The following is an 18,119-nucleotide window of genomic DNA, read 5'->3' as shown; positions in this document are numbered from 1 at the left end:
TAATCATTCCTGTGTGAGAGATCAGTGAAGTAACAATATTCGCAAATTATCTGGTGTTATTTGTTTCAGTTTGAATTTATAGATGTTAGAATGTCTTCAGTGTGTGACACATCTGGATTATTTTATTCCTTTATTCATAGTGTTGTTTGTTTTGCTAGAAGAAATTGTATACAATACCAATCGGGAGAACTGAAACAGAAAAAATATAGAAAAAAAGAAAGATACAAACCATCGCTTTGAAAAGAGATGGAAAAGCGAGGACATTACCATTAACAGAGGGACCTCAGGCAAGATACGTAAACATGTATAATTAGGATCCTATACGGTTGTTGGTTCATGGCAGTTGGACAGTGCAGTGTGTATTAAATGTTTAGTAAATTCAATGAAAGATTATGGTCCATTCATCCAGAATTCATTATCAAATCGACAGCTCAAGAGACAAAATCTTCAATTTCGTATAATCTTTTGATAATTCTTTTTGATAATTATTTGAAAATAGATGAATAGATGTGGGATTATATGGCTGCTTCTGAGAATATTTAAGTAGGTGTTTGTGTCAATATTCCATTTAACACTGACATTCTTATGACAAAAAATTATACTTGATCTCCATCGCATGATAACAAATTTTTTTGTTGTTGTGTCATTTGATAATGCTTGTTGCGTAGCCCATCTACCTGGACCAACAAGATATCTCTTAAAATGATGGTCGCTATTCTCATAATGCGTGTCTAAACATAGTAATAAATTAATGACTCTTTTAATACGGAGAAACGAAATGAAGACATGAGATACATCCATTTCTTTTCGTCTCCATTTGTATTAAATAACTCCATCTCATTACAAGCAGTCTTAAAAACATCGTGTAGTCATCGCTATAGGTCTATTGATATGTAAAATACATTTTAGTCGTCTTGTGCATATCTGTACTGGATTCAGAGTAAAATACTTCAATGACATGAATATGGGTATTATTTTCTTTTTTCTATCTGCAAACGTAGCATCAACAAACCATATATATTGTTGCTGAAAAAGGACAACAGGTGGCAGAACGGCATCGATTCTCTTGCTTGTTCCAATAAATATGTGGACTCTTTATGAAAAAAGTTCTCTGGTTAGTCAAGTGATTGATTCTCTAAAAAAAATGGCACTGACAGTTGACTAACTGAATTAATTTAAAGTTGGATAGGTTGGTTGATGCAAAAATTATTTGTTGGATTTGATATTACATGGCTTTATGATTAGCAGACTCCTGATCAATGTATCGCATTAGGCTTTTTATTTTCAAAAAGGCATGCCTATCAATGAAGAGATGTGGTTATTTTGTAAGTCCTGCGGCGAGCTGTCAGGATTTAGACAGTGTGATTTACGTGCGAGACTGAAAAGTTGAAATTCATTGTGATTTAGCCGGTTTGCAATTGTTCTTTCTTTTGGACTAATTTGACGAAGCATAATTTTGATTTGAAATGTTTTGTTTCTCATACAAAATGAGAGCAAAGACAACATTCAAATAAAAATATAAGCAAACATTTTGTTTAGTTATTAACTTGAGTTTTTAATATATAGCTATAAAAATGTATAGATTTCCTATTCAACTGATTTTAAAAGTAGAGTCGGTAGATTGTTTTCTTTTGATATGACATATATTATAATGAACTATCTATTTATGTATATAAACGCTTCAAGGACTGGGCAAAACCGGCTGAAATAGATGCGTCAATCAGTTTCCGAAATTAGTTTTCTTATTTTACCCAGGGGAAAAAGTTCATTGATCGGCAAAGAAAAACATGGACGGTCAGCCGGACGGAAACACATGTATCTGTTTTTCCTTGGGTTTGTTCCCATTGATCTATGTTAGGAAATATTTTCCGTAATGTCATTTTCAAAATATTATTGTCTTTACTATGGCGAGGAAAGTGAAAGTTGTTTGGATTTACCACGAGGTAATTAGTTCCCAGAGAGGCCGCCGTTCGGAGCTTGCCTGAGTAAACATCCAACCCGGTACCCTTTTTGATACCGAATCAGAAGCTCTTCCAACTAAGCATCGCGGCTATCTTTGGAATTAGCGGAAGATTTATGAACGTCATACATATCCAAAAAATAATGATGCACAGCGAAGAAAAGTATTGAATCTTGTGACTGAGGGTTGCTCAAAAATCTCCAACAGGAGATATGTTCGCTTTTAAGTAGGGCAGTGACAAAAAGCGATGTTTCAGCCAGGAATCGAACCCGGATCGACTGCTTGGAATTGCCTTCACTTAGGGGACATGTCATGCATAATGCTTGTCTGTGATGTGTAAGAGACATCCATGTTAGATAGACTATCTCGTTGTATTCACTACTGACGTTGTTGTTGCAAAGTTTGACGCCATTTTCAGCACAAGATAGGCTATACATGGCGGCCAGTATAAATGGTGGAGGAAGAATCCAGGAAAGCCCTGGAAAGAACCACCGACCCACGAGAACCTACCGGCAAGCTTCCTCTCATCCCAACATTGGCCGAACCCGAGACTCGAAACCATGCCGACAGAGGTGAGATGGCAGTGATCCGTAACGGTGAGCGCTTTAGACCACTGGGAAGTTCGGAGGGTGTGGTGTTTGGCCCTTCACTAAAGACAGTTTCGTGAATGTTATGTAAAGACGAAATACAAAAAATACAACATTAATTAATAGGAGAACGAATCGATGCATTTACTTTAGGAAAAGAAAGTAAACCAAAGCGTATGTGCATGAAATATGAGGAAAGCTTTTCACATATGTGTCAAAATATGTGAAAATTATTCTCGAATATATGGTAATTACTGTAAAGGACTAAGACACATTATGAAGAAGGAACATAGAAATCAGAAGAAAGAAAGAATATATAAAGACGTGTTTCGAAAAGAGATGTAAAAGTGAAAGCAATTGAGGCAGATAAAGCAACAAGTGTTAAAATATATGATCATCATCTGACAGTTGTTGGTTACATGACCGCCGTCCCGAAGGTGGCCTGAGTGAATATCGAACCGGTCACCCTTGGATAACGAATCGGATACTCTACCAACTAAGCTATCGTGCCTGTCTTCGGAATTAGTGCAATGCTTATGGCCGTCCTACATATGAAATCAAAATCATGCACAGTGAAGAGAAGTATTGAAACTTGTGACTGAGGGTTGCTAAATATCCGAAAGAGAAATAAAACAAAGACGCTGATATGTTCTCTTTTATGCTCGTTATTAAAAAATGACATGCGTCAGCCGGGAATCGAACTAGGATCGGCTGCTTGGAAGGCAACCATGCTTTTTTTTTCTTTCTTTATTTAAAAACGTTTTGTACAGTATATAAGTTAAAAGTATACAGTCAGTATTTACGTAGGAGTTTGTAATTCTATATTACAAAATAATGGTTCTACAATAGTATTTTGTAATGCTATATTACAAAACAATGATTCTACAAAAGTATTTTGTTAAGCTATATTACAGAACAATGATTCTAAAATTATATTTTGTAATGCTATAGTACAAAACAATGATTCTACAATGTAATAAACAGTTTATCCTCTTCCATTCTCATTAAAGGATTATCTTTAACAAAATATTTCGTTATCAAAGTCTGATTTTTGTCTTTGTAATGTTGATACGCATAGAATATATATTTTCTAGTCAAATATTGGAACAATCTTTCGATGTCTATTTGTTTCCCTAATAACGACATAATGTTTCTTCTTTTGTAAATGCACAATCGAGCAATGCTCAGAATGTAGTTCAAAAAATAACTATTTACTGATTTTGTTTCTTTGTTATATCCTATCATGAGCATTTGTTCAAAAGAAGTGCTATTGAGAACACCAACTCTACAGTCTTTAAAAAGAATCTCAACTATATATACAATATAATTCTTAAAAGAGCTTAATTCAGGACATTTCAAAAACATGTGAAATAAATCCTCTGTTTCCAACTGGCACACTGGACATAAGTCATTATCAATTTTGCCATAGTATTTTAGTCTCTCTTTGTAAATATTCGATTGTGCATTATTCTGTAATCCAAATCTATACAATCTGGGGTCTTGAAAGGTAGATGTATCAATTTCCAGTATTTATGCTTTTCCAAACTAAATATCTTACTCCAAAAGGAAACAGAAGCTGGTTCTTGAAAAATCAACGTACATAAAAACTTGTAAAATAGTTGTGTTGTACATAAACAGAGGTCATATAATTTTGTATCAACTCTGAGAAACATATTATTTCTCCCATTGGTTACAGTGGGTTTTGACTCTGTTGCAACAATATTTCTCCAGCCTTATGGTATACTTTCTATTATGCAATTATAATCTTTTTTTTATCTTATCTGTTTTGATCTCAGAATTTGATTTGTATATCATTTCTTGAATAGCTCTATAAGGTAGTATTCCAGGTACAAATTCATATGTAATATCCTGAACACGAACAATTCCTGCTTCTATAAATTCTGCGAAAAACAACGTTTTACCAGCACATGTAATATTAGGATTTAAAAAGAGAGGTTGTTCAAAAACATTCCTCACATCAATATTTGTATCGATATTATTTCTAAGTTTTTCCCATGCATGAAACATTTCTCTGTAAAATATAGGTAGGGTATTCAATTGTTGCTTATTTAAAGACATGAGAAACAACTCTTTGGTCAACCTCATGTTCAGGACAGTAGATAAAAAGTGATCAAAGATATTTTTCCACATAGCATGGCAATTCACATCAAAGTATCTTTTTAAAAATTTTAGTCTGAATGCATACATTTTCATCTTTATATCAGTTAACTGTAGTCCGCCATTTCGCTTATCACCAATTATTGTATAATAGTGAACCAAATGGGACTTTCCTGACCAGATAAATCTGAGAAATAATTGCTTCAATTCATCAGCAATCATATCAGGAAGAGGCTGAACTGACACTATGTACAATACTCTAGAAACTAATAAGTTATTAACAACTGTTACTTTTCCTTGTATTGTCAAATATCTCTGTGACCACAGTTGCAATAAGTTTTTAATTTTAGACAATCTATCATTCCAGTTCAGTTGCTCACATAACTTTGCACATTTTCCAACATAAGCTCCCAAAATTAAGATGACTTGATCACACATTTGAATTTGTAATTGTTTGCAATAATCATCAGTAAGTTTACCAGATCCAATACACAGAAGTTCTGTCTTTTCCTTGTTCACCTTTGCACCAGATCCTTTACAATACAAGTCAAGTACATTAAAAGATTGATTAATGGATTGTGTGTCCGCTAATGTCAAGGTTGTATCATCTGCATGTTGAAAAACTTTACTTGTATTACTAGACAGTGGGAGTGGAATACCTTTGATAGTGGGATTTGCTTTGATAGCGAGTCCTAAGGGTTCTGCTGCTAATACATATAACATTGCTGATATAGGACAACCTTGTCTGACTGAATTTTTAATTAAAAAGGGTTTCGTTAGATGACCATTGCATTTAACACTACTTTTAATTTCATTATAAAATATCTTTATCCACTGAATAAAATTGTCACCAAAACCGAACTTTCGTAAAACAGAAATCAAATATGAGTGGCAACCTCTGTCAAACGCTTTTTCTTGATCAATTTTTAAGATATATCCCTCAAGATTGTCTCTCTCAACCATATCTATAATATCTCTTACAGTGACTATAGTATCAGCAATATCTCTCCCAACTATACAACATGTCTGAGTTTGAGAAATAATTTTGGGTAATACCATTTTTAAACGTGTAGACAAAATTCTTGCCAAAATTTTATAATCTACATTAAGTAAACTGATAGGACGCCAATTTTGCAATCTTCTATTATCCCCCTTATTTTTATAAATAAGTGATATAACCCCAAATCTCATTGATCTCGACATAATATTGTCATTCTTAACACTCTGAAAGATGTGCAACAGAATATCATATATACAATCATAAAATTTACAATACCACTCTACTGTCAATCCGTCCGGGCCGGGGCTTTTATTTTTAGCCATCCCTTTTATAGCTGTATGTATTTCATCAACTGTTATTATGGCATCACACATATCTTTATCCTCATCAGATACAGAACAATTTACAAAATTTAAAAGTGAATCAGTACAATTATCATCAACAGTTACCGAAGAATATAAATGACTATAAAACTGATGTATTTCATCTAAGATTCCGCTTGTATTTGAAATAATTACACCATCATCATCAATCAATTCATTGATTACATTTTTGTTGTGTCGATATTTCTCAAGATTTAGAAAGTATTTAGTATTTCTATCGCTTTCAATTGCCCATTTCGCCTTAGATCTCAATACAGCACCCCGACAAAAATCGGTTTCATAGTCACTTACCTGATGTTTTAGTTCTTCATATTTGTTAATGTCATATGATTCTTTATTTGCGACTTTTTCTGAAAATGATTTTAATTTATTTTGCAATGTAAAGTATTCTTGTAATCTTTCCTTATTTGTTCTTGTACAGTAGACTTGGGAAAATTTTTTAATTTTGTATTTTACATTATCCCACCAAATGAGTGGTTCACTAAAATACATTTCGTCAGTTTTTCCCTCGGTAAGAATTGATTTCACTCTTTGTACATATTTTTCCTCAAAAAGAACATTGTTATTTAGTATCCATAATCCGGGCCCTGTTTCCACTTTGCAGGTATTTAGTTTAAGGTATACAAAAGAATGATCACTAAAAGATGTATCTGCATAATAAATATTTTGCACATTGGAATGCAATTTTGAGGAAATCAAAAAATAATCTATTCTACTCTGCTTCATTTCGCCTAGTACAACTTGTTTTCTGGAGAAACTACGAGTACTAGGATTTCGTGATCTCCATAAATCGGTAATATTCCTATCATGAATAATTTTATAAAGTTCACGCACTGCTACATCATCAATATGTAAGGCTTTGTTATGTCGATCAATACCTGCTAAAGTTGTATTAAAATCACCAGCCAGGATAGTGCTATCACTAGTACTGTTATGTAAATATGTATTTAGCTTCATGAAAAAGTTAAACCTTTCCTTCACAACATTTGGAGCATAAATATTGATTAAATCAATCACTTTATCATCAATAGCTATTTTAAGATGTAAAATCCTACCCTTTTCAATCATTTCTTGTGTCACCTGATTTCTCAATTCTCTCACTACTAAAACAGCAACACCTGCCCTCCTATTGTCTGCATTACTATAAAATATGTCACCATTCCAAATCTCATTTTCTCTAATACTTTCAGCAAACTCATCATCCCAAAAGGTTTCTTGCAATAATAAAATATGTCCTCTTTTCTCTTTAAATATTTCTAAAACAGACTTTAGTTTATTCAAATTACGCAAGCCATTTACATTTAGAGATACAATATTTAAAGCCATGATTATGATGAGTGTATTGAAAGTATTAAAAAATGTTGAGTGTTTGATCATTTCTTAATAGGTGTTCGTCGCATGCTATTCATTTTCAGGTTAGGTACTGGATTAAACCTTCTCCTTCTCCTTTGTACTACCTTGAAATTTTCGATATTAGTACCGTTTTCTTGACATGTACGTGATTCGTTTGATCTTTCAACAACATCTGCAGCCATCTTCCTGTCATCATCTGAATCTGTCCCCGATCCATCTCCAATTGTATGATTGTTGTTTACTTCCTCCTCAGATTCTATTTCTACATTGGTCATATCAACTCCACTTCTTTCTTTTTCTTCCCCACTTTCTCCACTCTCGTTATCTTGTTTTGCATTCTCAATTTCTTCTTTATCATCTTCGTCACTCGGTAACTCCAATATGTCTTCCCTCTTATCATCATCAACTTGCGAATGAATCCCTGCAATGGCCTCTCTGTAACACATACATGTTTGCGCGTCTTTGTGGCATTTGTCGCATATCCTGCATGTACACATAAGAGGAAAACTTCCACAACTGTCACATCTTTGCCTTGTGCAATTTTTTGCTACATGACCTTGCTCCCCACACTTGTAGCATACAAAATCAGGGCAGTCTTTTATAACATGTCCCGGATCTAGACATCTAGAACATACCTTAACTTGGTTATCGTGTAATACTCTAAAGTATTGCTGACCATTGACAGTCTGAAATTTCAGACTGTAAGGCAAGGATTTTACCTGCTGTGGAAATTTACATTTGACATAACGAGTCCCATCAGCCACACTAGTCCCAGGATAATATCTGCTTTGAATGGGAGAAAGAAGTTCTACTCCGTATTCACCGAGCTTCATACTTATATCATCATCGGTGATGTATGCTGGTAAATGAAGAATTGACACAATAATAGTGTCTGAATATAAGAGAGTACAATCAAAGTGTTCACTTCCAATATCAATTCCACACAAGGTATTATATGCTACTTCCTTGCTCGGTAGTGTGACCTCATACAAATTTGCACCTTTGGGCACAACTGCATAGACCGACATATCTCCGGTTAATTCTTCTACACTTCTAACAATATCACTTGCCTTTATTTTCTTCACATCCTTTACATCAATCACCACGGTACATTCTTTCCCAAAACGACGAGAAGCTCCTGTCTGTCTATCGATGTTACTCGACATGCCATTCTTATTGTTAGCTATTCCACTGGTGTCATTAGAATTTGAGTCCGCTCCCTGTGCTGCACGTGCAGCACGACCAGGCTTTGAATTCATTGTCAGAGAAAATAGTATTTTGTGTGGTGGATAAAGTTATCCACACACACAAAATATATCTAACTTCTATATGAATGCGATCACACGAATCTAATAAACGTACCTGTAACAACTTAAAACAGAAAAAATGTCTATTAAAGGAATAAAACTTGAAAATTCACGGAACGATCATCAAACGTGTTTTCCATCTGATGTCATAACCGGAAGTCCTGGGCCCGACGTTGCTTAACTTCGGTCTGGATCGGTTGCTTGGAAGGCAACCATGCTAACCTTTACACCACCGACGCGCTGGTTATACTCTATTCTCGTCACTTAGGTGACAGGTCATGTATAATGTTTGTCATTACCGTGACTAATTCAACGTGGCATAGTTTGGATTGATCCATTTATCTTTCCCTTGCAAAATATTCTCAAAGAGAACAGTCAAATAAAAATATTCGCAAAAATATTTGATGTTATTTGTGTCAGTTTTAATATATAGATGTTAGAGTGTCTTCATTGTGTGATCCGTCTGGATTATTTTATTTCTTTATTCATAGTGCTGTTTTGTTTGCTAGAAGAAATTGTATACCATACCAATCGGGAGATCTGAACTAGGAAGACATAGAGAAAAAGAAAGATACAAACAATCGCTTTGAAAAGAGATGGAAAAGTGAGGACATTACTAGCAACAGGAGAACCTCAAGCAAGAAATATAAACATGTATCGTTTGGATCCTATAAGGTTAATGGTTAATGGCAGGTTGACAGTGCATTTTGTATTAAATGTTTAATAAATTCATTGAAAGGTTATGGTCCAGGCATCCATAATTCATTATAAAATTTGACAGCTCAAGAGACAAAATCTTAAATTTTGTAAAATCTTTTGATAATTATTTTTGATAATTATTTGAAAGTAGATGAAAACATGTGGGATTATATGGCTGCTTCTGATAATATTAAAGTAGATATTTGCGTCAATATTTCATTTAACATTGACATTCTAATGCCCCAAAAAATTATACTAGACTCCATAACATTATAACAAAATTTTGCTTTTTGTGTGTGATATGATGTTTTTTGCGTAGCCCATCTACCTGGATCAACACGAAATGTCTTAAAATGATGCTCGCTATTGTCGTAATGCGTGTCTAATCACAGTACTAAAATAATAATTCTTTTAATACGGAGAAAGGAAATGAAGAGATGAGATACATCCATTTCTTTTTATCTCCATTTGTATTAAATAACACGCTTTGATACCGAATCAGAAACTCTATCAACTAAGTTATCGTGGCTGACTTCGGAATTAGTGGAATGTTTATGAACGTCCTACATACGAAAACAAAATCATGCACAGTGAAGAGAAGTATTGAAACTTGTGACTGAGGGTTGCTAAATATCCGAAAGAGAAGAAAAACAAAGACGCTGATATGTTCGCTTTTAAACTCGGTATTGACAAAATGACATGCGTCAGCCGGGAATCGAACCCGGATCGGCTGCTTGGAAGGCAACCATGCTAACCTTTACACCACCGACGCGCTGGTTATACTCTATTCTCGTCACTTAGGTGACAGGTCATATATAATGTTTGTCATTACAGTGACTAATTCAACGTGGCATAGTTTGGATTGATCCATTTATCTTTCCCTTGCAAATATTCTCAAAGAGAACAGTCAAATAAAAATATTTGCAAAAATATTTGATGTCATTTGTGTCAGTTTTAATATATAGATGTTAGAGTGTCTTCATTGTGTGATCCGTCTGGAGTATTTTATTTCTTTATTCATAGTGCTGTTTTGTTTGGTAGAAGAAATTGTATACCATACCAATCGGGAGATCTGAACTAGGAAGAAATAGAGAAAAAGAAAGATACAAACAATCGCTTTGAAAAGAGATGGAAAAGTGAGGACATTACTAGCAACAGGAGAACGTCAAGCAAGAAACATAAACATGTATCGTTTGGATCCTATAAGGCTGTTGGTTAATGGCAGGTTGACAGTGCATTTTGTATTAAATGTTTAATAAATTCATTGAAAGGTTATGGTCCAGGCATCCATAATTCATTATCAAATTTATAGCTCAAGAGACAAAATCTTAAATTTTGTAAAATCTTTTGATAATTAGTTTTGATTATTATTTGAAAGTAGATGAATACATGTGGGATTATATGGCTGCTTCTGATAATATTTAAGTAGATATTTGCGTCAATATTTCATTTAACGTTGACATTCTAATGCCAAAAAAATTATACTAGACTCCATAACATTATAACAAAATTTTGGTTTTGTGTGTGATATGATGTTTGTTGCGTAGCCCATCTACCTGGATCAACACGAAATATCTTAAAATGATGCTCGCTATTGTCGTAATGCGTGTCTAATCACAGTACTAAAATAATAATTCTTTTAATACGGAGAAAGGAAATGAAGAGATGAGATACATCCATTTCTTTTTATCTCCATTTGTATTAAATAACACGCTTTGATACCGAATCAGAAACTCTATCAACTAAGTTATCGTGGCTGTCTTCGGAATTAGTGGAATGTTTATGAACGTCCTACATACGAAAACAAAATCATGCACAGTGAAGAGAAGTATTGAAACTTGTGACTGAGGGTTGCTAAATATCCGAAAGAGAAGAAAAACAAAGACGCTGATATGTTCGCTTTTAAACTCGGTATTGACAAAATGACATGCGTCAGCCGGGAATCGAACCCGGATCGGCTACTTCGAAGGCAACCATGCTTTTTTTTTTTTCTTTCTTTATTTAAAAAAAGCTTTGTACAGTATATAAGTTAAAAATATACAGTCAGTATGTACATAGTAGTTTGTAATGCTATATTACAAAACAATGATTCTACAATAGTATTTTGTTAAGCTATATTACAGAACAATGATTCTAAAATTTTTTTTGTAATGCTATAGTACAAAACAATGATTCTACAATGTAATAAACACTTTATCCTCTTCTATTCTCATTAAAGGATTATCTTTTACAAAATACTTCGTAATCAAAGTCTGATTTTTGTCTTTGTAATGTTGATACGCATAGAATATATATTTTCTAGTCAAATATTGGAACAATCTTTCGATGTCTATTTGTTTCCCTAATAAAGACATAATGTTTCTTCTTTTGTAAATGCACAATCGAGCAATGCTCAGAATGTAGTTCAAAAAATTACTATTTACTGATTTTGTTTCTTTGTTATATCCTATCATGAGCATTTGTTCAAAAGAAGTGCTATTGAGAACACCAACTCTACAATTTTTAAAAAGAATCTCAACTATATATACAATATAATTCTTAAAAGAGCTTAATTCAGGACATTTCAAAAACATGTGAAATAAATCCTCTGTTTCCAACTGGCACACTGGACATAAGTCATTATCAATTTTGCCATAGTATTTTAGTCTCTCTTTTGTAAATATTCGATTGTGCATTATTCTGTAATCCAAATCTATACAATCTGGGGTCTTGAAAGGTAGGTGTATCAATTTCCAGTATTTATGCTTTTCCAAACTAAATATCTTACTCCAAAAGGAAACAGAAGCTGGTTCTTGAAAAATCAACGTACATAAAAGCTTGTAAAATAGTTGTGTTGTACATAAACAGAGGTCATATAATTTTGTATCAACTCTGATAAACATATTATTTCTCCCATTGGTTACAGTGGGTTTTGACTCTGTTGCAACAATATTTCTCCAGCCTAATGGTATACTTTCTATTATGCAATTATAGTCTTTTTTTATCTTATCTGTTTTGATCTCAGAATTTGATTTGTATATCATTTCTTGAATAGCTCTATAAGGTAGTATTCCAGGTACAAATTCATATGTAATATCCTGAACACGAACAATTCCTGCTTCTATAAATTCTGCGAAAAACAACGTTTTACCAGCACATGTAATATTAGGATTTAAAAAGAGAGGTTGTTCAAAAACATTCCTCACATCAATATTTGTATCGATATTATTTCTAAGTTTTTCCCATGCATGAAACATTTCTCTGTAAAATATAGGTAGGGTATTCAATTGTTGCTTATTTAAAGACATGAGAAACAACTCTTTGGTCAACCTCATGTTCAGGACAGTAGATAAAAAGTGATCAAAGGTATTTTTCCACATAGCATGGCAATTCACATCAAAGTATCTTTTTAAAAATTTTAGTCTGAATGCATACATTTTCATCTTTATATCAGTTAACTGTAGTCCGCCATTTCGCTTATCACCAATTATTGTATAATAGTGAACCAAATGGGACTTTCCTGACCAGATAAATCTGAGAAATAATTGCTTCAATTCATCAGCAATCATATCAGGAAGAGGCTGAACTGACACTATGTACAATACTCTAGAAACTAATAAGTTATTAACAACTGTTACTTTTCCTTGTATTGTCAAATATCTCTGTGACCACAGTTGCAATAAGTTTTTAATTTTAGACAATCTATCATTCCAGTTCAGTTGCTCACATAACTTTGCACATTTTCCAACATAAGCTCCCAAAATTAAGATGACTTGATCACACATTTGAATTTGTAATTGTTTGCAATAATCATCAGTAAGTTTACCAGATCCAATACACAGAAGTTCTGTCTTTTCCTTGTTCACCTTTGCACCAGATCCTTTACAATACAAGTCAAGTACATTAAAAGATTGATTAATGGATTGTGTGTCCGCTAATGTCAAGGTTGTATCATCTGCATGTTGAAAAACTTTACTTGTATTACTAGACAGTGGGAGTGGAATACCTTTGATAGTGGGATTTGCTTTGATAGCGAGTCCTAAGGGTTCTGCTGCTAATACATATAACATTGCTGATATAGGACAACCTTGTCTGACTGAATTTTTAATTAAAAAGGGTTTCGTTAGATGACCATTGCATTTAACACTACTTTTAATTTCATTATAAAATATCTTTATCCACTGAATAAAATTGTCACCAAAACCGAACTTTCGTAAAACAGAAATTAAATATGAGTGGCAAACTCTGTCAAACGCTTTTTCTTGATCAATTTTTAAGATATATCCCTCAAGATTGTCTCTCTCAACCATATCTATAATATCTCTTACAGTGACTATAGTATCAGCAATATCTCTCCCAACTATACAACATGTCTGAGTTTGAGAAATAATTTTGGGTAATACCATTTTTAAACGTGTAGACAAAATCTTTGCCAAAATTTTATAATCTACATTAAGTAAACTGATAGGACGCCAATTTTGCAATCTTCTATTATCCCCCTTATTTTTATAAATAAGTGATATAACCCCAAATCTCATTGATCTCGACATAATATTGTCATTCTTAACACTCTGAAAGATGTGCAACAGAATATCATATATACAATCATAACATTTACAATACCACTCTACTGTCAATCCGTCCGGGCCGGGGCTTTTATTTTTAGCCATCCCTTTTATAGCTGTATGTATTTCATAAACTGTTATTATGGCATCACACATATCTTTATCCTCATCAGATACAGAACAGTTTACAAAATTTAAAAGTGAATCAGTACAATTATCATCAACAGTTACCGAAGAATATAAATGACTATAAAACTGATGTATTTCATCTAAGATTCCGCTTGTATTTGAAATAATTACACCATCATCATCAATCAATTCATTGGTTACATTTTTGTTGTGTCGATATTTCTCAAGATTTAGAAAATATTTAGTATTTCTATCGCTTTCAATTGCCCATTTGGCCTTAGATCTCAATATAGCACCCCGACAAAAATCAGTTTCATAGTCACTTAGCTGATGTTTTAGTTCTTCATATTTGTTAATGTCATATGGTTCTTTATTTGCGACTTTTTCTGAAAATGATTTTAATTTATTTTGCAATGTAAAGTATTCTTGTAATCTTTCCTTATTTCTTCTTGTACAGTATACTTGGGAAAATTTTTTAATTTTGTATTTTACATTATCCCACCAAATGAGTGGTTCACTGAAATACATTTAGTCAGTTTTTCCCTCGGTAAGAATTGATTTCACTCTTTGTACATATTTTTCCTCAAAAAGAACATTGTTATTTAATATCCATAATCCGGGCCCTGTTTCCACTTTGCAGGTATTTAGTTTAAGGTATACAAAAGAATGATCACTAAAGGATGTATCTGCATAATAAATATTTTGCATATTGGAGTGCAATTTTGAGGAAATCAAAAAATAATCTATTCTACTCTGCTTCATTTCGCCTAGTACAACTTGTTTTCTGGAGAAACTACGAGTACTAGGATTTCGTGATCTCCATAAATCGGTAATATTCCTATCATGAATAATTTTATAAAGTTCACGCACTGCTACATCATCAATATGTAAGGCTTTGTTATGTCGATCAATACCTGCTAAAGTTGTATTAAAATCACCAGCCAGGATAGTGCTATCACTAGTACTGTTATGTAAATATGTATTTAGCTTCATGAAAAAGTTAAACCTTTCCTTCACAACATTTGGAGCATAAATATTGATTAAATCAATCACTTTATCATCAATAGCTATTTTAAGATGTAAAATCCTACCCTTTTCAATCATTTCTTGTGTCACCTGATTTCTCAATTCTCTCACTACTAAAACAGCAACACCTGCCCTCCTATTGTCTGCATTACTATAAAATATGTCACCATTCCAAATCTCATTTTCTCTAATACTTTCAACAAACTCATCATCCCAAAAGGTTTCTTGCAATAATAAAATATGGCCTCTTTTCTCTTTAAATATTTCTAAAACAGACTTTAGTTTATTCAAATTACGCAAGCCATTTACATTTAGAGATACAATATTTAAAGCCATGATTATGATGAGTGTATTGAAAGTATTAAAAAATGTTGAGTGTTTGATCATTTCTTCATAGGTGTTCGTCGCATGCTATTCATCTTCATATTAGGTACTGGATTAAACCTTCTCCTTCTCCTTTGTACTACTTTGAAATTTTCGATATTAGTACCGTTTTCTTGACATGTACGTGATTCGTTTGATCTTTCAACAACGTCTGCAGCCATCTTCCTGTCATCATCTGAATCTGTCCCCGATCCATCTCCAATTGTATGATTGTTGTTTACTTCCTCCTCAGATTCTATTTCTACATTGGTCATATCAACTCCAATTCTTTCTTTTTCTTCCCCACTTTCTCCACTCTCATTATCTTTTTTTTCATTCTCAATTTCTTCTTTATCATCTTCGTCACTCGGTAACTCCAATATGTCTTCCCTCATATCATCATCAACTTGCGAATGAATGCCTGCAATGGCCTCTCTGTAACACATACATGTTTGCGCCTCTTTGTGGCATTTGTCGCATATCCTGCATGTACACATAAGAGGAAAACTTCCACAACTTTCACATCTTTGCCTTGTGCAATTTTTTGCTACATGGCCTTGCTCCCCACACTTGTAGCATACAAAATCAGGGCAGTCTTTTATAACATGTCCCGGATCAAGACATCTAGAACATACCTTAACTTGATTATTGTGTAATACTCTAAAGTATTGTTGACCATTGACAGTCTGAAATTTCAGACTGTAAGGCAAGGATCTTACCTGCTGTGGAAATTTACATTTGACATAACGAGTCCCATCAGCCACACTAGTTCCAGGATAATATCTGCGTTGAATGGGAGAAAGAAGTTCTACTCCGTATTTACCGAGCTTCATACTTATATCATCATCTGTGATGTATGCTGGTAAATGAAGAATTGACACAATAATAGTGTCTGAATATAAAAGAGTACAATCAAAGTGTTCACTTCCAATATCAATTCCACACAAGGTATTATATGCTACTTCCTTACTCGGTAGTGTGACCTCATACAAATTTGCACCTTTGGGCACAACTGCATAGACCGACATATCTCCGGTTAATTCTTCTACACTTCTAACAATATCACTTGCCTTTATTTTCTTCACATCCTTTACATCAATCACCACGGTACATTCTTTCCCAAAACGACGAGAAGCTCCTGTCTGTCTATTGATGTTACTCGACATGCCATTCTTATTGTTAGCTATTCCACTGGTGTCATTAGAGTGTGAGTCAGCTCCTTGTGCTGCACGTGCAGCACGACCAGACTTTGTATTCATTGTCACAGAAAATAATATTTTGTGTGGTGGATAAAGTTATCCACACACTCAAAATATATCTCACTTATATATGAATGCGATCAAACAAATCTTATCAACGTACCTGTAACAAATTAAAACAGCAAAAATGTCTATTAAAGGAAAAAAACTTGAAAATTCACGGAGCGATCATCAAACGTGTTTTCCTTCTGATGTCATAACCGGAAGTCTGGGCAACCATGCTAACCTTTACACCACCGACGCGCTGATGATACTCTATTCTCGTCACTTAGGTAATAGGTCATGCATAACGTTTATCATTACCGTGACTAATTCAACGTGGCATAGTTTGGAGTGATCCATTTATCTTTCCCTTGCAAAATATTCTCAAAGAGAACAGTCAAATAAAAATATTCGCAAAAATATTTGATGTTATTTGTGTCAGTTTTAATATATAGATGTTAGAGTGTCTTCATTGTGTGATCCGTCTGGATTATTTTATTTCTTTATTCATAGTGCTGTTTTGTTTGCTAGAAGAAATTGTATACCATACCAATCGGGAGATCTGAACTAGGAAGAAATAGAGAAAAAGAAAGATACAAACAATCGCTTTGAAAAGAGATGGAAAAGTGAGGACATTACTAGCAACAGGAGAACCTCAAGCAAGAAATATAAACATGTATCGTTTGAATCCTATAAGGTTATTGGTTAATGGCAGGTTGACAGTGCATTTTGTATTAAATGTTTAATAAATTCATTGAAAGGTTATGGTCCAGGCATCCATAATTCATTATCAAATTTGACAGCTCAAGAGACAAAATCTTAAATTTTGTAAAATCTTTTGATAATTAATTTTGATAATTATTTGAAAGTAGATGAAAACATGTGGGATTATATGGCTGCTCCTGATAATATTTAAGTAGATATTTGCGTCAATATTTCATTTAACATTGACATTCTAATGCCCAAAAAAATTATACAAGACTCCATAACATTATAACAAAATTTTGGTTTTGTGTGTGATATGATGTTTTTTGCGTGACCCATCTACCTGGATCAACACGAAATGTCTTAAAATGATGCTCGCTATTGTCGTAATGCGTGTCTAATCACAGTACTAAAATAATAATTCTTTTAATACGGAGAAAGGAAATGAAGAGATGAGATACATCCATTTCTTTTTATCTCCATTTGTATTAAATAACACGCTTTGATACCGAATCAGAAACTCTATCAACTAAGTTATCGTGGCTGTCTTCGGAATTAGTGGAAGGTTTATGAACGTCCTACATATGAAAACAAAATCATGCACAGTGAAGAGAAGTATTGAAACTTGTGACTGAGGGTTGCTAAATATCCGAAAGAGAAGAAAAACAAAGTTCGCTTTTAAACTCGGTATTGACAAAATGACA

General features: G+C 33.5%; 1 non-coding gene across 1 annotated transcript; it reads right to left on the bottom strand.

Annotated features, from left to right (window-relative positions):
* Nucleotides 1-10,107: 10,107 nt before the first annotated feature.
* On the bottom strand, nucleotides 10,108-10,179 carry Trnag-ucc (transfer RNA glycine (anticodon UCC)). The gene has a single exon. It is a non-coding gene; the product is annotated as a tRNA-Gly (tRNA).
* Nucleotides 10,180-18,119: the final 7,940 nt, after the last annotated feature.

Source organism: Sinohyriopsis cumingii, chromosome 9, assembly GCF_028554795.1.
Source record: "Sinohyriopsis cumingii isolate HCF-2022 chromosome 9, ASM2855479v2, whole genome shotgun sequence".
Taxonomy (NCBI): Eukaryota; Metazoa; Mollusca; class Bivalvia; order Unionida; family Unionidae; genus Sinohyriopsis; species Sinohyriopsis cumingii.
The sequence above is the reverse complement of the archived record's forward strand: the minus strand, read 5'-3'. Positions and strand labels throughout refer to the sequence as shown.